The sequence below is a fragment of the Anser cygnoides genome, chromosome 5, assembly GCF_040182565.1.
Source record: "Anser cygnoides isolate HZ-2024a breed goose chromosome 5, Taihu_goose_T2T_genome, whole genome shotgun sequence".
NCBI lineage: Eukaryota > Metazoa > Chordata > Aves > Anseriformes > Anatidae > Anser > Anser cygnoides.
The window spans coordinates 54,879,511-54,901,352 of NC_089877.1; the positions used below are offsets into that span (position 1 = coordinate 54,879,511).

Genomic DNA, 21,842 nt, shown 5'->3' on the forward strand with positions numbered 1-21,842 from the left:
GGATATCAAAAATCCAGTTTTCTATAAACAGGCAAATTTCACTGCTCCCGGACTGTCTTGTGTTCTAAGACTTGTCAGCAAAGAGACTATCTCACTATGTGCATGGGGGCTTCTAGGCAGAACAATAGTATTTTTTTTCCCATAATAACTTAATATGCAGTGGGACACCGTATACCAGATACTCTGAATACCAGCAGTTCACATGGGTTCAGAGGAAAACTAGACAAGTTTATGGAAGATAAATCCACTGAGACAAAGTCACCTCAATACCACGTCTTTACCACTGCATTAGGAAACCTGCTACCTGCAAATTGTTGACCAGGAGAATATTCTTGGGAAGTATAACCGACTCCTTCCCCACCCTCACATGCCTCTGTAGGCACAGACTTTAATGACGTTGTCAGAGACAGTACATAGGGCTACTGTAGCTATTCCTGCAGTAAACATGCAATAATATGTTTAGGACAGAGGCAGACTGCAGTGTTACTGGTGTTCCACGTTTGCTTCAGTGAAAACCCTGATGAATTGTTGACAGAAAGCAACCTTTTGAGATTTATTGTGGACTGTTGCTGCTAAAAGAAGTTGTAAATTAGACAACAAGCTTTCCAGGACAGGAGTTAGCTTTTTGGTATGTGTTTATATGGTGCCCACAAAGAGGTCCTCTGATGAGGACAACAGGTTTCCTGGAACAGTAGGTCCCAAACATTTCCACTCACCACCTCACTTGAAAGGTCATCATGACCTCTCCTTTTCTAACATTTCTGGGATTGTGTCAAAACTCATAGCTCCTCTGCCTTTTATATTTGTGTGATCGTATCCCCAAGCAGGAATAACAAGCCCATGTTTGGGAATTAGTGTCCATGACTGCTACCATAATGCAACAAATACAAAACACAAAAGGAGTGTTTCATTAGCAAACAGAAATAAACTTCAGAGAGAGACTGAAGCATAATTCTCTCTAGCAAAATGTCTGCAATTGTCATTGCAAACAAACTGAAACAATAGACCAAACAAAGAGAAGAGTTAACCAGAGTTTTTCTCATTCGTTAAAAGAACAAGCAGTGAAGCCATAGATTCTTGCCAGCTTTTGTTGCCATTTAAATAGTACCAAAGACACAAGTGCTTGGAAGAGGAAGGTTGAAAGTGATCTAGCAAAGCTGCAACAACAGCACTCTTATCTGTGGTGGTGCAATAATATGAACAAATGGGTATGATAAAATTAGTTTATAAGGGCAAAAATAGCAACTTGCCATAACATTTAGGCTTTTTCTCCCTTTAAAAGTGTCTAGTAAACAAAATACAAAGATGTTAAGAGTTATCCTTTCCCAATTTTCTTTTGTACATCTGTTATCTTCCTGGAGCCAATTTTCTCTGAAAAGTTGATGTTTTGTTGAAGCAAATCCAGTAGCTGTACAGCTGTGCTGCTGTGTAGAAAAGCAACCCATTACTCACCATCCTGAGAACCATGCAAAACTTGGGAAGGATAATTGTCTCTAAATTTCAAGACTCTTCATATTTTCTTCCCTCTTACAGTATTGCAGAGAGTAAGGAGTAAAACACAGCAGTGATTTTATAGCATATCAACTACTCCTGCTGTAAATGCAAGGTAGCTTATTCCTCCTTTCATCAAGGAGAAGTTTCTTTTCATTTAGTTTGCATTTACTGCTGGGAAACAGACTGCATATGGAAAATCACCATGCCGTAGATGACATATTGCAAGATGACATTCTAGCTTATCTCATTCACATACACTCACCTTCAGAAAATGAAAAGAGAAGGTCATCCATTTTCAAGAGCAAAATGGTGAAATATTAGACTTTTTTTTTAACCTTACATACAACCCAGGAAAACCAGATGACCAGCTATTTTAAGAGTAATTTTACCACTAATCATTGTCTATATGCCAAGTAAATTTGTTTTGTCATCATACAACAGGGTATTTAGATGTATCCTCTCTATCCAAAATTGAATTTTAACCAGCTTCTATGCAATTAAATCTAAATCACTTCCTAGCAACCCCTCATATTGAAGATAAGCATCTTTGCAAATTTTCACCTGTCATTTATATTTCTGCTCAGTAATTTTTTTCTCTTTCCTGTCCAGCTTTTCTATTTACATAGAAAGTCACAGCTGTCCTGGTCCAAGCACTGTTCACTGGCAAATAATATGGGTGTAGCTCCAAAGTGGATATTGAAACGGCTTCATTGCTTATACTGAACGCACCTCCATTCTTCTGGAATGAGAAGTGTTAAGTGTCCTTAAATGTTTAGAAATGCAAATATGGACACTTGCTACTGTTCATGGAGTCTAGGAATGCAGTATCACCAGAACTATTCATAATATCTGTTGGAGAGAAGACAATTTTTAGTTGGAATGGTTTCTGCTTTCTCACTTCCAAATAATCTACAGGCATTGCTCTGGAAACTTCCCTGACATGAAGTTTCAATGCAACGCTCTGTGAGTGATCCTTGAGTTAACTCATGCTCCTGTATATTAAAGGAGCCCACAGATGGCTCTCAATGATTATCCTTTTGTTTCATATCTGAAACAAATGCTCTTTTCTACAAAAAAAAAAAAAAAAAAAAAAAAAGATGAGAGATGTTCCCGTTACTCTTAAATAATGGAGTATATTCTTAGCTTTTCATTCTAAAACCAAAGTGTTCAAAACTAAGTGTTCCTGCCCTTGAGGGGTTGGCAAACTCTGTAGTACAGTTTTATAGCTTGCTCATGCTGAGTGTTCCTTTAGGAGGTGCTGTATAAACCAGCACTATTTTAGGTCTTAAGGGCAGTAAGAAGAACTGGTTAATGATAAATAATGGTACAGAGAATAGGTCCATGAAATCCCATAAGCAAATTTTTCCTCATGGAACAAAATATTATGACTTCCAACCATCAAAAAGTTATCAGTTCTGAAGAGCAATAAACAGTGAAACACACCAGAGAAAATGTGCATGAATCAGTGTGAAAAGCATTTCCCCAGTGACATGTCCCCCTGTTACAACCTTTCTTTTGTCTGCTTTCTCCTGTGGATTTCCTTATTCTTAGCATGTTACTCAATTCCACAGTAGTGGAATTAGTTTCCAGTATTATCAGTGTTCTGTCTAGTTTGCTCAATTCACTCCATTCATCTTCATATACCATCTCTAGTGAAGTATTATTTTCACTTCTGCGCCACCACCTCCTCCTCTCAACCTCTTCATCCCCCTAACCCTCTTCCTTCTTACACTAATTTCTGCTCTTTTAGATTGTATTTTCCTTTACTTCCTACTTAGCCTCTCTTTTCACCATACCAAAGACAAGATGTCAGACCATTTTTCACAACTAAGAACAGATAGTCCACTCTACTGTGAGCACTGTATACTTGCCTTTATGCTAACCAGCATCCTACAGAAAAGGAGCCTGGCAAACTGTTCTCAGTATTTTTTCATATACCACCACATGTACCTTGATATCTCAATGAAAAGCCAGTCTTTTCCTGTGTATGTTTCACCAAGGAACATTAGACATGTCGTATTCTGAAGACAGATATTGTCTGCAAAGCAGACTCTAGAGGGAGAAATACCTAAATAGTTGTGTTTGGTTGGTTGGTTGGTTGGTTGGTTGTTGGTTTTTTTTGTGTGTGCTAAAATGCACAGATGTAGCCACAATTTTCGATACCGGCTCTGCTACTACTTATCAAGGAATTTAATGCTAAATAATAGAGAAAGGAAATGAGGCAAAGACCTACTAATATAATTACTTTCACAAGTGAATGCTAATTTGAGGTGAGCTTGATAAAAAATAAATTATAAATATAAATTATATTATAAATAAATAATAACCAAATTGATGTACCTCATACCTTAAACTAGAAGTTTAAATTGGAAGCAACCCTTCCCAAGGGCCAACTAAAGTTCTCGTCAGACTGCCTTAACAAAGTGAAGCAACCAAAGACCAGTCTGTTTGGAACTGCATAAAAACTGCTGACAGTTAATACAATGTAGATGTGTTGAGGAAAATAATTATGTATGTATTTCGGTATGCACAGCATTACACCACATAAATAAGTACACATCAATTTTCTTACTTCAGGCCAAAATGATCTTACATTATTTTTAAAGAAAGTGGCAATGATAGGATTGCACCAGCAAAGAAACTTATGAAACTGGTGGCAGAAAAACTGGAAAACTCCTAGTTTCTCCTCAAAACATTCATGCTTAGTCTCCAGTATTCTGGGCTCAAAACTCTGATTAATGAACAGTAGAGTTTAATTAAATCTGTTTCAACTCTATCTCCCTTCAGTACAGACATCTAAATCTGTCTCTATTCATATACAGGCATGCATACCTATATAAATGGCACAAGAATAGAGAAAGGAAAAGCATAGGAGTTAAAATCTCCAGCTTCCTTCTGCCACTTAGATGACCACAAGAAGATGTTTTAAAGACCATCTATCCTCTTTATCCCTTAGTCGTCCATCTGTAAAATAAGAACGTGTCCATCTTAAAGGGAAGAAATTGATTTAGTAAGAGTGGTTACTAAAGCTGAGCTCCACTATACTATGGCAACCTATTACCAGTCAAAGGAAAACTTATAGCAATAATGTATAACTACAGTGAAGTACACTAAATAGAGGAATGTTATGAATGTTAATAGGATCTGGAGAGAGAGAGATCCATGGGTGCTTTAAAAATAATTTGTTTTCAAGCACTTTAAACTTGTTTCCGCTCTTATCTTCATCACAATAAATGAAATATATTGTACAAAGAATTAAGACAAAAAGTACTTCCTAATATGGTATAGATTTTTTGTACTGCTAGGTTTGAACTCATTATAATGTAAACACCTGAACATTGCTAAAACAGAAGGCAAATATGGCCCCTTCAGACTACATCTGTCTTGAAGTGATCTGTTGTATTCTTGATAGAAAGACTTTTTTAAAGCAGAATTACCTGTAATATAAGTTGCATGCACCCTTATCTCCTTTCAATGCATGGAATTGATTATATGTGATGTCACAAGGGTATTTTTACACCATTTAGATATTAAAGTAACTTTAAGAGGAGAAAAGAAACTGTATCTCTTCCATATATGGCTTACCTTACAAAAGTAGAAAGAGAGTGTAGTTCCCAACGTGTGATACTCCATGTTTTTGAAATTACAGCCCTTAGAGATTTTTTTTGGCATGGAATTAAAACCACCAACAAATTGCTAGTGGTAAAACATTGCATGAACATTGTTTCTTGCAAAATATTGGAAATAACTATTGTAGCATTACTCAACAGTTAAGCAACCTCTGTTTACTGTAAGTATTAGCTCCTTGAACAACGTGTCCTGCATACGTAAATTCATCCCCTTTGGATCCAAATTCCCAGCTCCTAACACTTGGATCATAAAAGTAAAACAAAAATATATGAACAAGCCTTCTTGCTCACTGGTCTAATGTCTGCAGCCGAAAGAAACTGCTTACTTCAAATAAATAAACAATAAACTATGGCTAAACAGAACCATGCTTATTTTTCAAATCATTCCATGCAAACAGTTCTGAAAGGATACATTTCATTTACTGGAGAAATATGATTTCATTTTGCTTGTTGCATACATCTGACAATCAAATCGTGTAGTGACTCTTCTTAGGAAAAGTAAGTAGAACACTCTCAAGAGTATATATCTCATATATTACATAAGAGAGGCACTCTCAAGAGTATATAAGAGTATATATTCCATATATTCCACCATCTCCTTTAGGTCCACTCAATATGTATTTGAGCAAAAGAGGGCTAACGTTCCTATTCTCTCTCCATTCATGATGGAATAATATACTGGGAAAATAATTGAAAAATTTGAAGAATCTCCACAGGTCTGAATGAGCTCAATACACTGACAGCAGAGCATATACTCATTTAATTTCGCTCCTTCTCCTCTATATAAGACTAGATCCAACAAACTAAATATTGGCTCTTCTGAGGGGGCAGAATCAAAGCTGTGTTTCATTCCATAACATACTTCTCATACTTTCTTTCCTCTAACATACTTCTGTAGAAACGTAAAGTATACGGAGACAGGCTTGACTTGTAACCTTAGGTCCAATTTCCTCATTGTCCTCTCTCAGATTTTTTAGATTGTTCTCTTTGTTTGTTGTAAAGATGGGTTGGAACAAGTCTTTTGGACTGAAATCTTTCCAGCTCAAAACCAGCCTTACAATGGAGCTGGTACTGGCTCGTCTTTGAGTTTCAGGTTCATTGACCCTCAGCAAGTTTGCAGATGACACCAAACAGGGTAATGAAGTCCACACAGTGGTAGGAAGGGGATGTCATCCAGAGGGACCTTCAAGGTCTTGAGAGGTGGGTCCATGTGAACCTCATGAAGTTCAACAAGATCAAGTGCAAGGTACTGCACCTGGGTGCTGTTAGAACATGTCCAGAGGAGGGCCATGAAGATGATCAGAGAGCTGGAGCACCTATCCTATGAAGAAAAGCTGAGAGAGATGAGACTGTTTAGCCCAGAGAAGAGCAGGCTCTGGGGAGATCTTATGGTGCCCTTACCATATATGAAGAGGGCCTACAGAAAAGACAAGGAGGAAAAATTTGTCACAGACGTAGAGGCAGAATAAGGGATAATGGCCTTAATCTAAAAGAGGGTAGATTTAGTAAAGAATTGCTTTCATATATCTAATCTATGAGGGTGGTGAGGCACTGGAACAGATTGCCCAGAGAAGCTGGGGATGCCCCAGCCCTGGTGATGTTTAAGGCCAGGTTAAGGCCAGAGCAACTTGGTCTAATAGGAGGTGTCTCTGCCCATGACAGGGGGGTTGGAATTAGATTATCTTTAATGTCCCTTCAAATGCAAACCATTTATGATTCTATGATTTCTAATGAAATTTTCCTATTTTATTCCAAACATGCATTTTGACAAATAAACAAGAAGTGGTGAGCTTTTATGCAGGTGCTTTTGCATATTTTTTTTTCCATTTTTAAACCATCATTACAAGTAATGATTACAAGAATAAAAGCACAACTCTTAGAGGAAATCTTGTTATTTAATTACTTCACTGTGGTTGACAACTAACATGCAGAAAATTAATTTAGATCCTACATTAATCCCAGAAGCTTAACAAAACTGGAATCTGGGAAAGAGCACAACCATCTTCTCTGTAAACTGAGAGGAAAGAATGTCACAATACATTTAGCATATAGTATGCCAGCAGTAGTAAAGCAGAGATGGGAGTTAGCACCTGCTTAAGAAAGGAACAAGCAAGCTAACACAGGGAGTTGGGGGAATTTCCCACTAAACTACACCATGTAGAAAGTAGGTCACGTTTACTCTTTTGAGAATGGTGAAAAGAAATAAAATTCTGAATTATATATGAACCATTACGTTTGATTTTCTTCAACTCCACCACCTCCCAGGAGCGTTGCAGACTGAAAAATCTGAATTTTACAACTCTGGCAATTATCTACGTTAATACCATAAAGTTATCTGTAACAATTTTCATTATTGCTAAGGGTCTGTCTTTCTATTTTATTTCCCTTTACACTTCTTTCTGTACCCCTTGCTCTTGATTTAGCATTTGCCTGTAGAAGTTTACTCCAGATATAATTTGGCATACAAACATCTTACAAAAAGGCTTTAGCTAGAATAGATCTTAAATATTTCTGCAATTTAACTTATTTAATTCTCTTGCCAGGTGTTGCTGGCAGGAAAAATGGTCAGGTTCAAACGTCTAAGGGGTCTTCTTAAAACTAATAGATAGGATTTGCTTAAGCATCCCACCCAGAAACCTGGGAAAACTAAATATCTTCTTTGCGTGAGTTTAAGTGTGAATTCTCTTCCATTCTGAAACGTGGAGTCTGTGTACAAAACAAGCAAAACATTATGTGGGGAAAAGGAGAACTTCAGCTTGATAACATACAATAAACACTAGCATCTACAAATAGGGACAGCAAAGCTATCTGATAGTAGTGTTGAACTTAGGAGTCACATTTTGTCAAGCATAAAGTAGTAGGCTAAATGTAAAACTGATTACAACACTTCCATGGAACAGATGAAACATTGAAAGTCAGCACCCAAAACAGACGCCTAGAAAAAGAACTAACTACTGCAATTTTCCCTGGGGATTAAGAGCAAATTCAGGGCAATGATCACTGTTCAGTGGAGAACAGGCAAAACCACAGGCACACATAGATCAGGCAGCAGAAAAATCCCAGAGACAACTAGAGAGCGTGTAAGATGATTTTAAGAAAGAAATTAAGCAAAGAAGAGGTGGTTATGGTAGATCATTGTCCACGGAGAGTACTAAAACAATGAGTCTCCCATGCTTACTTCTTACAGCATTCAAGGGAAATGGGAGTCTATAAGTATTCCTTGTACATAGACAGAATTGCAACAAAGAACAATTATATTTCCTCATCCTTTTGCAAAAGCAGTTCCCCCAGATACCAATTAATCACCTAAGGTTAGAAAGAATGAAAAAAAAAATAATAATAATAATGCAGCTGTCTAGCACCTGAGTCCACCTTCTCCCAGAGCAAAGACTTTTGTAACAGCATTTCCCTTCACCTGCTGAGCAACAAATTACTGCCAGTTTGGTCTCAGCAAAGTAGTCTAAAAGCATTTATAGGCAAATCTATTCCCACGGAAAGTTCTTCCCTAACTTGGTGTTGAGAGTCTACTTCACAATTAAGCCTTGACTTACAAAGTGGGAGACACCCTCTCCGTCCCAGTCAGTGGGATTCACCACCACTTTCCCAAATCCTCACAGCTCCTGTTGAAACTCCAACACCAAGTGCAGTCTATACATTCAAAGGCTTGCTCTGGCTTTTGTGAAGAGCCACCTTGGCAGCGGCTCTCACAGCTATGAAAGCTACTCTTGAAGGCGTAGTCTGGGGCAGCAAAAGGTTAATAGCACCAAAGGCCCTTAAACGTAGTCTTTATTATCTGGGGACACTGACTTGTCAAGGCAGAAGTTTTGTTCCAGTTTTCTAAATTTAGAACCATATTACTTAAGAAATCTGGTGTTTTCTTATGTTTCTACTCAGCATGTGGCATATGGAAGATGGCAACAGAGGTTAATCTTGTGAGACCCACAATAACAAAGAGAATATGATTTACAAAGAAACAAGGAAACATGGGCAAGGAACAAAGGAAATCATTAGCATGGAGTGATGCCAGCTATCAGGAATGGTGAATTTTCAGACAAAATCCTTGGGTAGGCATTAAAATTGTGGAAGCAAGAACTGAGGCTCCATACAGAATTTATATTGGAAGATGACAAAAATCATTGTTATAACATGTTTTTGGTTTGTTTGTTTGGTTGGTTTGGTTTGTTTTGTTTGGGGGCGAAGATCATCAGGGCACTACTCTCAGGGGAGGGGGAAGAGGGGGAAGATCATCACGGCACTACTGTTGGAACAATGCCTTAAATATTGGAGACCATCATGAAAATATTTAATGAGCCCAGAAAGAGCAGTAGAAACAAAAATGTTATGTTTTGCCTTTACCTGAGTAAATATTTGTATTTAACAGTAGGGGAAAAAAATGTTTATATTGCACAGCTCACACTACTGACAACCACATGTAATCTTAGAAAAGGCAAAACCAAGATCTTTTTTATATTTTTAAAACCTAACCTTAGAGAAATGTCACTCATTGAAAAAACAGATATAATGAGCATTGAAAGGAACATAACAGTAATGGATTGGTGCAGAACAAGTGCATAAACTCCAAACTATGCAAACAGTATGGAGAATGCAGATGTCATGTATTGTAGTTGCCACCTAATGCATGTGCTACAGACAGCAATTTGACAGAAAAATTAAGGGCCAGCCTATACACAGCAGTGACAGTAATAGAGGAAGCAGTATCTTCATATACCACTGATATGCAAGGAAAAACACAGGCAACAGCTCTTGCTGTTTCTGAGACTATCTGCAAAGACCTCTACTGAAGGGAAAGCAATCTGCAGTGTGAAATAGCAGATGCATAGAATCTTTCTGTATATTTATTACAGAAAAAGGCAGACAGAAACTCAGCTGACATATTTACTGTTACACTATTAAATCAGTAATCAGTTCAAATCAAGCTAGATGGCAGAGCCAGATGCATTTCAATGCCAGCTACATCAATGGAGTAGCAAGACCAGGTGCTGATGAGGTATAAAACAAAACCCTGTTTGAAGACCAATAGGCCAAAGTAAACTGTGGATAATAAGCCCATGAAATAAGTGGTAATACCTCTCAGATTTGGTAGCAGATGAGACAATAAAATTTTACTTAAAAGGGACCACAGTCCCTTCAGATTCAGTAGCTGATACCAAGAAATGCTTCACAACTGAGAACGGGCATGCCAGACATAATTAGGGAAGCACAGCTCTTGCCAGAGACAAACTCCAGTTCTGAATGTAGATAATGCAGTGTGAGATGTGCAAAAATTACAGTAATCCTTGCAATAGAAGAAGGCTTTGCAGCTTCACTCAGTTCCAGTTTCAGCTAGGAACTGGTCGTAACAGAGCTACTCACTTTTATTGATGCAAACTCCATGGTCCAACCATACCCCTCCAACTTCTGGGAGAAAGATCATTTGAAGGACACACAGACAAGAAGTCTAATTTGGAAACTGAAAGTTTGGCAAAACTAGCAGACTGTGCTCAAACTGTTATTTTCTTTATTTTTTTTTCATGCTATAGCCTTTAAAAATCATGTTTTCAAATGTTGGATGCAGCTGTTGTAGTCAGAAAGATGACTCTAAAAGAAAGTATGGTCCTTATATTATTGTGTATCCCCAAAAGATGGGACTTTAAAGACAACACCACATATCACACAGTTCAGACTAAAGATAATAAGAGTTGCAGCTCAAAAATCTTAAACTTGCTCTGCTTCTCTCTTGATTTGATGTTTTAATCTTGCATCAATTCCTGTTTATTAATATACTGTTTATAAAAAAAATATCCCTGATCTTTCACTTTATTCTTGAAAGATCTCTTCATGTTTTAAGACACTACTCTATAAGATAGGAAGCAGAAGTAAATTAACTTTACTTTTCTAGAGGTATAAAAATATAGGAAAGGACCTGAAAATGAAAAGTGCTGTTTTCCCCACATAACCATCTGTGGCAGATGACCACCATGTGAATAGAAACCCCTAATTCACTTAAGGTTTAACTGCTGTTCAAATATTACTTAAGTAGCACTCAATTGATTTATGATACTGGCCAAGGCCCACAAGTGATAAATATTGTATATTACAAGCAGACCAGATCGGCCAGATCATAAACTGTTAAAAGAAACCCCACTTTTAGCCCAATAGCCTCAGAGGTTTGGCAGATTAGAAATCTTGCATGTTATGCAGAATATTTTCTTCTAAAGAATTTCCACAGTTCCTCAGAACAGACTAAACATTAGAGCATCAGATGTGGTGTTTCCACTCTGCAGTGATCAATTGTTTTGCTTCTCAATGCAACTCTGGCTAATATGCATAGGAAGACAAGAGTTGCCCTCTCCTCAAGATGACAAACACATCAGCCATGGCAGAACAGTGTAAAGCAAAGTGCAACACTTCTGTCCAGGTTCTGTCATCAAAATGAGATCCATTTTGAGTGATATGCTGTACACTTCTCATGACAGGCTTTCATTAGCTTCACATATTGACAAAACCAAAAATATGTATTCACAGTTTAAAACTAGTAATAACAATTCTGCCTTCTCCTAATCTGTTGAACACCACATGAAGGTCACAGCACTGCTGACACCCAGATTTTCTGTTCTCTGTTTTACACAGCTGAGTACAGATAAAGGGGCTCTTGGCTGCCAAATTCTGAGATCAGGCTCTAAGCAACTATGACATCAGAAGCTGCCAAAAGACATTTGATTCCCCTATTGTGAAATGTCAGGTTGGTTCTGGGACATGGTGAAAAGCCAACTGGAGTTTAGAAAATTCTATAGTGAGCTACCGTTTGATACCTAATAACAATCATATCTCCTGATGCTGCTGCAAATCACAGGGTATCCAAGGTCATCTAACAGTATCACCACTTTCTACTGCTTTTGCAAAATACTGCTACAGAGTTACATGTATCCAGACTACAGAAATTGCCTGTGAGAGAATGGAGACCCAGGCAACTCATTGTCAGGAATATGAATTAAGAAGCTGAATCTCATAAGTAAAAGGAGCCATTAGATAGTTTTTACAGGAGTTTTGTGCTCTCCTGTCTTCCACACCTACAATAGTTCCCTCAAAGCAAGTAATAATCATCATGTCTCCAAAGTATTTTCTCCTGCAAACTTCTGATATTAGAAAAGCCAACAGACATAATTTGAAGGTCTCATTTTCAAGAAAGAAATACTAGTGCAAAGATATTTTTTATTTGCTTGAAAGAGCATGTGGTAGAAGATACAATGACTTTGTATTTTGCCAGTGGCTGCAGACACTAAAGAAATATCAAAGTTATTAGAAGCAAAAAGGTGACAGTGAATACAGTTTGGGATTCAGTGGAACAATAAGCTGCTCAGATTCTTTTTTCTACTTTTGACCTCAGTCTTGTGGCTTTCCAAGATTCAGACTCGGATTATTTCTGGACCACAGATGAAGCTGTCTTCCACAAGTAGAGGCAGAGGTCTGGATCAAGTTAAATTGGCCATGGCATAATGAAGACAGGGGAACCATGATGCATTGAACATTTTCTTACCTGTATGAAGTGGTACCCCTACAGCCATACCTTTCATGGAAGAGGAAAAACAGAATTAGAGTCTTACTAGGTATTTTACTTGAGGTAGATTACCAGGAATATACAGCAGGATTTTGTTTATGATATAGATAGATATTTCTGGTGCTGATACATTGAATACTCTCCCCTTTGTTTCCAGATTAATTCTGATGAGCAATATTCTCGCAACGCAAAATAATTTCCAATTTCCAACGCAAAAAATTCCAATAAATATTGAATGACTAGTCTATGTCCTGAGTATCTATGTTTGATTGCAGCCTGATATTTAGCAAATTTTTGCATTGTACCTGAGCAATACAGAATTTTTGTCAGGTTCTCCATGCAATTTAAATGACTAAATCTTTCCTCCTGACTTTCTGACACTAATTTAAATGCCTAAATGAAACTACTGCTCATTTCAGCCAGTGAGGGTCCTCACCAAAAGTGTGAGTGATGACACTATGACAAACTCACTACCTTCAAATCAAAAGCAGTAAATGTAACTGAGGGCAGTTTCTCAAACCTCAGCAGTCTGTGCCTATTAGAAGCAAAGATTGCTTGATTGGCAACATAAATTCTGTGCTGCAAGACTGCTCATGATGCCTAACATATATGCTTTTAATTAACTTCATCTCTCTCAGCTTTGACTTTGGGAAAGAGGATCGTTGTGCAAAAGGAAAAAAATAATTTATTTCCAATCTGTGTCATTCGATACCTACTTTCATTATAGATACTATGGAAAGCACTCATGAACTCCACAAAGGTGTGTGGAAAGGTACTCAGAATGCAGAGTACAAGAGTAATCTTACTAGAGGGGTTGTCTTCTCTTTTAATCATGTAGTAAGATGATAAGGACAACAATATTGTGAAATTTCCAATGACATCTACATTTATTCAGATATGCTTAATACTTGGTCCTTTTTTATATAAGATGAATTTATAAAGACCCTCCCATATTATATTTGATTAGTTCAAGCATCTAATTAGCCCAGGACCCATTTCTGGTGGTGTTCAGAAGTGGATTTCCAGGGAAGACTGTGATAACAGTGTAATATACTTCAATAATTCCCCAGAAAATTTTTATAACCTCCAGCGATTTGTGGCCAAGCAGTTTCTGAAACAGAAAGAGCATCTCTATCTTTAACAGCCCTGGATGTTTCTTTCATTTTATCCCAGGACTTTTTGCATCTGAGTGTTTTAATAACCACAACATCTTGTGGCAGAGATCTTCACAGTTTAACAACGCAATGTGAGGCAAAAATAACTTCTTTTGCCAATTTTGAAATTGTCACTTGCTGATTTCATTTTATATACCCTACTTCTTCCTATAATCCTTTGCAGACAAATCTTATTTTGACTATTCTGAATGACTTAGTATTGCTAGCAAACTAAGATACCTCAAGATTTTCTCCTTCTCATTTCCAGGCTGTTTATTAATGTCAGGAACAGTGCAGGCCACAGGAAAAATCCCATGGATACTTCACTGGTAGCTTCCTTCCTCTGTCTGAACTGGTCATTTATTGCTGACTTCTGCTTTATGTCTTTTAACCAGCCTTTACCTATGTGAAGTCTTTTTCTTTTATCCTGAATTCTTAGGATTTTTAAAAAGCTTTCAGTAAATCACAAACCAAGTAGGTTATAGCAACCATAATTTCCTTATCCACTAGTTTTCTGGCTTCTTTGAAGGATGATACTAGATTTGTGAGGCATGATCTCCCTTTACAAATCCATGTTGATTCACTGCCAACATGCAATATTCATCCCTGATTGTTCCAAACAGTTTATAATGATTTTACATAAAACAGTAATTTATCTCCTTTCTCTAGAATCCTTGGGTGAACACCATATACTGCTGTTCTTTACTGTCAATTTATTCTGTAAGTACTTCTACCAAAACTAACTATATGGAATCTAATAGCATCCTGGAAACAACAAGCTTTGCATTCCTGAGTCCTTACACAATAACAAAGTTATGATTATAGCTGGGTAACCAATAGCTAGAGCAAAACCTAAGACAAATTAATGGGATTTGGTGAAGTAGGCTTTTCTTATCCCTAAGGATCATGTGGAATCCAACAGGACACAGGCTTCTTCAAGCCTTATTTTCTGCACTCAAAAGTCAATTCTAATCTAGCCTGAAATGTAATTGTAGGACTAATCCCTACAGGAAAATGTGAACTTGAAACATCATTCACTGACATCATCCTTCGTCCTAAGCTTTCAGGTCAAGCCTTTTCCTCCCTCAAACTTGAGATAAACTCCGGCCATCTTGCTACTTAATAAATCAGCAGTGAACTAATTCTTGCAGCTAAAACATATTAAAGGCACTAGTTGTATCATCACCAATAGTCTTTCTCAATCTTCGCCCCTCCCAAATTCACTCAGTTTGTTTTCATAAGAAATTTGAATAACAGCCTTTACCTTTCATGACACTAACCTGCTTCCGATCCCTGAAGCCATTCCAGACTCAGTGACAAGCTGGGCTCAGGAAGCCTTTTCTTCTTAACTCTGCTCCTGTTTTTAACCAAAAGCTGAAACGCAGCCAAGTGACTAATTCATGAAGAAAAACCGATTGAGTCATTAACAACCAACCTTATTTCTAAGCTCTGTTGGTCCTAAGCAATCAAACTGTGAGTTTGGCTGATACAGCCTCCCTCTTTTGGGCCATAACGCCAGCCTAAACCTAAGCCTAAAATTTATTGATTCAAAGTGACCAATCTGTATAGTAAATCTGAATATAAAGTATTTGTTCCTGATTATGCAAACTTTAATCCTATCTCTGCCAGTCTGGCAGAATGCAAGAATAAAAAGGCTTTCTACCTTCTTTTCTGAAAACACGATTCTAGCCCTAGCCCTAAAATTAACATGTACTGTAGACAGAGGATGAAACCGTACTGGAATACCTAATATGAAGCATATGCTCCTGCCTACACCATAATACTTCTACCTCTGAAGACCCCACAAAAAGCTATTATAGACATGTTTTTTTCCAGTTCCCTAGCCTTATCCCAAACCTTCCTTAAATGGAAAATGTGTCCAGGAATACTGAAAATAAAATATTTGCTTATGACTTTGCCAGCCTTCTCCCAAACCCTTACAAATCCAGCAGTAAATCAGACTTGATGCGGCCCTCCTTTCCAAAACCCTAACCCTATCTTCTACCAATCCCTACAGAAAAATAAAAGATATTAATCCCCAATTATATCAGCATTCTTATTCTTGCCAGTTATGTGGATCTAAAGAGGTTCTAACAGAAGAGGTTCTCAAGACTTTTCTTTTTTTTTAATCCAGATCTAACCATAAGGTTACCTATACCCAAGAGCTCTACCAGAAAGCAAATTATGCATTCCCTCTTCCATTCCCAATGGCTGGGCAAGAATCCCAATTTTAGATGGGCTTTTCAAACCTTGTTTGCAAATTCTAATCCAAACCCGCTATTTGGAAATCAGTACTCCAGAAAAGTTCAAGAACTGGTGAATTAAACTGCAGTGGCTATTAAAATGTTTCTTCCAAAAGATTAAAGAGAAGTTAAAGAACGCTATTAAGGCACTGGGTCAGGCAAAGCTGTTTTTATAAGTACATTGGACTATGTTTATGATGAATCTTTTAAACACCAAAATAGCATTTAGCACTAAACAAGCCATAAATAAAGATAAGGTTTGCCCTATGAAACTCACTGTCTAAAAGACAGCCTTGGAGAAAACAAGATGTTGTAGAAAGCTTAAAAGAGGACACTGGCAATGTGATTTCATTGCAGGTCTGTCTGACCCGCTTGGTTAACTACATGTTGGGAGAAAAGAGAATATTTGACTGATATTGCTAATTATTAATGTGCCTTACAAAGACATGAATGAGATAGAAGGATCCTGTATATCAAATTCAGAGGTTAGTTTGCACTTGGAGCACTTAGCAGGCAATCCAAAGATGGGAATGAGAGATAGAAGAGATGTGAGAACCTCCATGTATTATTTGTGCCTTCACTTATTAAATAGAAAAAAGGTACATTCCATACAGCAACAGATTTGTGGTTCTGGTAGACATACAACCAAAGTCAGCTATGTTGCCACATCATTCAGCCTCACACATCCCAAAGTGATGACAGAAACAACTGCCAATGTGGCTGTAAAATACTGGTCAGTCTTTTACTTTGACTGTATCTCCACTGCTAACATCTGGCAACCCAGAAAGACCTGTTTTAAAAGGGGTTTTAAACAGCACTAAAAATTGCACTACCCATTATGTGCATGCAAAACTGAAAGCAGAATTTTGGAAATTTCTTGTTGTATCTCTACCAAGTTGCCATCTAACAATTACTCCAAGCTACGTCAGATGACAATTTAACTTTAAAATGCGGATGAATTACAAAAAAAAAAAAAAAAAGTATTAAACTAATCTTATCTTTGCAAGAATCTTTCTCTGTAGAAATAACATTTTTCACCAACTGTGTGTGCACTGTACCACACACACAATGACATAACACTACAATAAAGCAAAGCCAGATTCCACTGGAAAGACGAAAATTCATTCAAACCACCTGCACTGAAACACTGAGCGTGCCCTGCAAGAATAGCTTCCATGACCTTGTGAGAAGGGGAAGCAATTTATCATTGAATCCAACCCCGTGACATCTGAACATAACTTTGCATTTCAGAAATGTGCTCTGTGACTTTCTTTCACAGGTTAAAATACTTGTTAAAGACATGTATACCGTTGCTAAGAGAAATGACATGTTTGGCAAGGATATGTGAGTGATAACTGGAGATTCTTGAAAATAAAGTAGATTTGGCTTACAGGTTGTTGTTGTTTTGTTGTTTGTTTTATTTTTTTAAAAAATTTTCGTCTGAATCTTTAGTAATAGTTACCAATAAAATGCAAAGAATTAAGTAATAGTTACCAATAAAATGCAAAGAATTAAGTAGCACAAACTCAGTATACACACACCCAAAGGCTTTACACCTTCTTTAAAATCTTCCTATGAAGTGCCACCACCTGAGATAGAAATATGCAATTTAGATAAACCAATTTAGAACCTTTACATAAATGTAAATTAAATATTTTCCATTTCATATATGAATTTAAATACAGCTTTTCTTCTGCAGTAGGGAACACTGGTTCAGATTCTCAGCTCTTCACAGCTCATTGTGCCAGCGTGCCTTGTCTGTTAGTCATTCCGATTGCTCTTAGCATACACTGGTGATACATACATACAAGTGAGCTGGGATTTAGGTCTTATCAGGCTCAGCTGGTAGAAGAGCATGACTGGAAATCAATTCCACAGGTTATAGATTTCTATGAAATCCTCAAAAAAAAAAGAAAAAAAAAGAGCCTGGTTTCTATGCAGTGCTTGGAAGAGAAATATGATGTTACTGAACTATTTTGCGTGTAGTTAAATGGTACTATAGAAATATGCAGACAATGACTTAATAGAAATAAAGTTGTTACTTCAAAACTCTAAGCTCTGTAAACAGTACAATTCTAAACCATTCCTTAACTAGAAGCACATGACTATTCCCATCAGCTTCCTTTGGTTTCCTACATGGTTTATGAGCTGACTGTTAGACTAGACCAGTCATGTACCGTACTCTGAAGATCAAGGGCAGTCCTTTAACTAGGTTCTTAGCACTAACATCTCGGACAGTCCTTTGCATTCTTTAAGCATTATATGTATTTTTAAGTAAAAACAAAACAAATAAACAAAAAACAATAAAGCCTCATTGTTGTTCTGCAGACATTGCTTTCAGAGCAAAACAGCTACAAAACTTTTGATAGAAAGAGTCAAATATTACATGGGATTTTCACGCATTCAGATGCCAAAATTTTTCAAGAACCTGTGCATTAGTTGTAGACATGACCTTAGCTAACCCAAAGAAAGCCACAAGCACGTCTCCTTTTCCTACTGGCAGCTACTTTAATTGGCAGGTTCACAATGAGCACTTTTGTTTGCATCCTAAACATGCAAAACACAATGAAAATGTTTGATACTTTCATCCTGAAAGAGAAGCAATTAATATATTTGTGTTTTTTTTATAGGCCAAGTCATTACACATTTAAATAGCATCAGTCAAACACTTAAGGAACTTGTTTTACAAGGACTCAAAAGATTCCCCACTTAAAATTATATGGATTTAGCTTGGTTTAAAAATAGACATTTTTGTTTATTTTCCACTTAGTTGCTCTACTATTTGGTTCTCTTTCCTTGCAAACAGTCTCTGAGTATTTTACTACCCTCTACTGTATGGAAAGAAAACTGTGCAATACTTTGTAGTGGACTATACGCTACTAGTATGCTACTAGCACCCCTTGAGAGCTCCCCATCAGTTGGAACACTGACTGACTGGATGGCTTCAGAGTCATTGGAGCTATGGGATCCAGTTTGGTTCGTCTCATTAGGTTCCTAGTGGCTATGGTGCGGATAGCAGAGAGCAAAGCTTTCTTGACAACTCTGAGGTAGTAGACTGTTACTGGAGTAGCATAGTTACTGGGTTTGTATAGTGCATATCAACATGTTTCCAAAGCAACTAAAAGTGCTTTGTGAAGCAATGAGTCAGATCCTGGTTGTGCAGTAACCACACACAGGGATTTATGTTTTCAGGAACTATCTGTCCAAGAGAAGCATACTGCTATATAGGTCTTTGGCACTAAATGTATTAGGAAGCCACTGAATCAGACTGAACACCTCTAAAGCCATGTAAGCAACACTTGGTGTACTACTGTGTACCAGCGCAACCCACATAATATTTACTAACTTGGACTGCTATGTAATGTGATGAAACTCTCCACTCTCTGCTGAGCCTCATAGCCTCTCTTGGTAAAGAGCATAACTTCAAATTGCCCACACACTTGCACAAGATTATGCACATTCCACATGCGGGTTGTAGGTCAGAAAAAGTGCACAATGAAGTCTTGCTCACCCACCATCAGAAGCCAGAGCTGATCATTTCTCTCCTATCTTTTCTTCACAAGGTGATTTTCCAGCAAATCTCCTTGTTTTTTCCATGCTGGAAGAAAAGGGAGTTAAGTTTGTGCCCAGTGCATTTCCTCTCCTACTGCAGTTCACACTGGGTTAGTTAACTTGAACTAGTTCAAACTGAGCTTTCCCTGATGTCAAGGCTGGTTGGTGGCTGGTTCGCCACAGTCCAGCCCCACCTGCCTTGTTGAGTAGCAAGGCGGTCTTCTCCCTGGACTCCCAAGCTATTTGTCCTAGCCACGCTGCCTGGGAGGTAAACCTGGCTTCTTGAGTGTTTCCAAATTCACTGAGTCTCTCCCAAAATGTTTTTTGTTTTGGTTTGGTTTTGTTTTTTAATTCATGTCTTGTTTAAAACACCTGTCTTCTTTTCTGATTTGGAAGGCAAAATGTAATAATTAGAAATTTCAAGATCTTCTGTGAAAGAGGAAGTATGTTTCCCACATAGCTATTTCCCAATGACTGCAAGGGTAGTTTGTACAGCTTGGCCAGTAGGCTTGAGAATAATATTTTAGGTATATTTTTCCCACATTGAACTACAACACCCTTGACAAACTGTTTGTTTGTTTGTTTGTTTGTTTTGTTTTATTTTAATCTGTACAGGTTGGACTGTGACCTACTGTCCAGTTGTAATAATGGTAATTTTATGTGTATTGCCCAGCAGCAGAACATGTCCTAAACGGGAACTCCTGGAGTCTCAATCCAATCCCTTGGTCCACTGGGGAAATGACCTGCTCCAATGCTTTTGCTGGCACCAGTCATTTCCTGCTCATTGCCGATGATGATGCATGGGCCAACATTTTGGAGAGATGGATAAAAAGTCTGCCAGATCCTCAGCCCTGTTTACAGTCTAACACTTGTCTACACACAAGGGAGCCAGCAGTTTGGCATTGCCTGTTCTTCCCCTCCAACTCTGACAATAAGCTTAGGCAAAAACAGAAAGGAGCCCCTTACAATCACTTGTTCCTTCTGGGTGAGCATAGACCTCACTCCATAAATCATTTCTAATGCTTTGGCACAGCGCTCCTGTCTCTGAGCAAGCCACCACTCTACCACCCTCTGTTCAGAAGGAGCCATTTGTAAAGGGTACACAACAGCACTAGCATGTGATTTCAACCACTGCAGAAAAATGAACTCAGCAGGTAAAGACAGACATCAGTTCAAATTCCACTTTGGTACCTAAAATAGAACTGATAACCCCCTGATCTTAGCTCTTCTGATGATATTCAGCACTCATTGATAACAGTGAATGATAAAGGTGCAACAGGTAGAGACCTTATAACATATACTGTGAAAGAGATAGATTAGCCAGACTGTTTTATACAGCCAACTCTTTGTAAATCTAGTCATATCCACCACAATCTACTTCTCTGCATTTTTATTTAACAGTTCTTATAAAAAATAATGCATTTGCCCATATTTTGCCATGATGTCAAATAAATTATTTGACAAATTCTTTTTTAATTTTATTTTAATTTTTTTCAGACTGTTCAGTTAGCTTTAATAATAAAACTGCCTTATTCTGTCTTCACTTCATTTAATTCACTTACCATTTCAGGAGAAAAAAAAAAAAGTCAAGACTAAACATCTACCAAATGTTATTCCTCTCCAACTGAATGTGACGGATGGTCTGAGGAGCACATAAAAATTAAACAAAAAGTGCATTGTTCCCTTCCAGATTTTTCAGCTGGTGTAAATCAGCATAGCTTCACTGATGCCAAGTTACAGAGATGTACATCAATTGAGAATCTAGTCCTTCATCTTTAGGAGAGAGATATTTTCCCTACAGTTTAGGTTCTCTGCTTTTTCAGACTCACAAAAACTCCAGCCCACTTCCCATGTTCCGCGTATCACCATAAATTATCTTCACTTTGGTTAAGTTCATTGCTGCTCCTAACCTGTGAAGAGACCCTGTAAAGAGAGCACAGGACAGATGTGACTGGACAAACATTCTGTCTCAGACTGGCTGAGATCCAGGCATCTTAATTACACAGCATTTCAATTTCTGATTGGTGAAATATGTCTTTAGCAAAGAGACATATGTATAGACTCACCCCTGCTTCTCAGTTGACCAGATCTCACAATGCTGAATGTTATACAACTTTTAAAAACATTACATCAAAACTAATGAATTTTAATTTAATTTAAAATGCAGTCTTGAGGGGACCACTATTTTCCACTGAGTTTGATCCTTCTGGTG

At 37.6% G+C, this 21,842-nt stretch overlaps 1 long non-coding RNA gene across 1 annotated transcript in view; it reads right to left on the reverse strand.

Moving 5' to 3' along the window:
• LOC106047813 (uncharacterized) overlaps positions 1–21,842 on the reverse strand; it is a 207,266-nt gene that overhangs the window by 72,715 nt on the left and 112,709 nt on the right. Inside the window, exon 13 of the long non-coding RNA XR_010832008.1 lies at positions 5,080–21,553. This is a non-coding gene — a long non-coding RNA (uncharacterized lncRNA). The remainder of the gene's footprint in view (positions 1–5,079; positions 21,554–21,842) is intronic.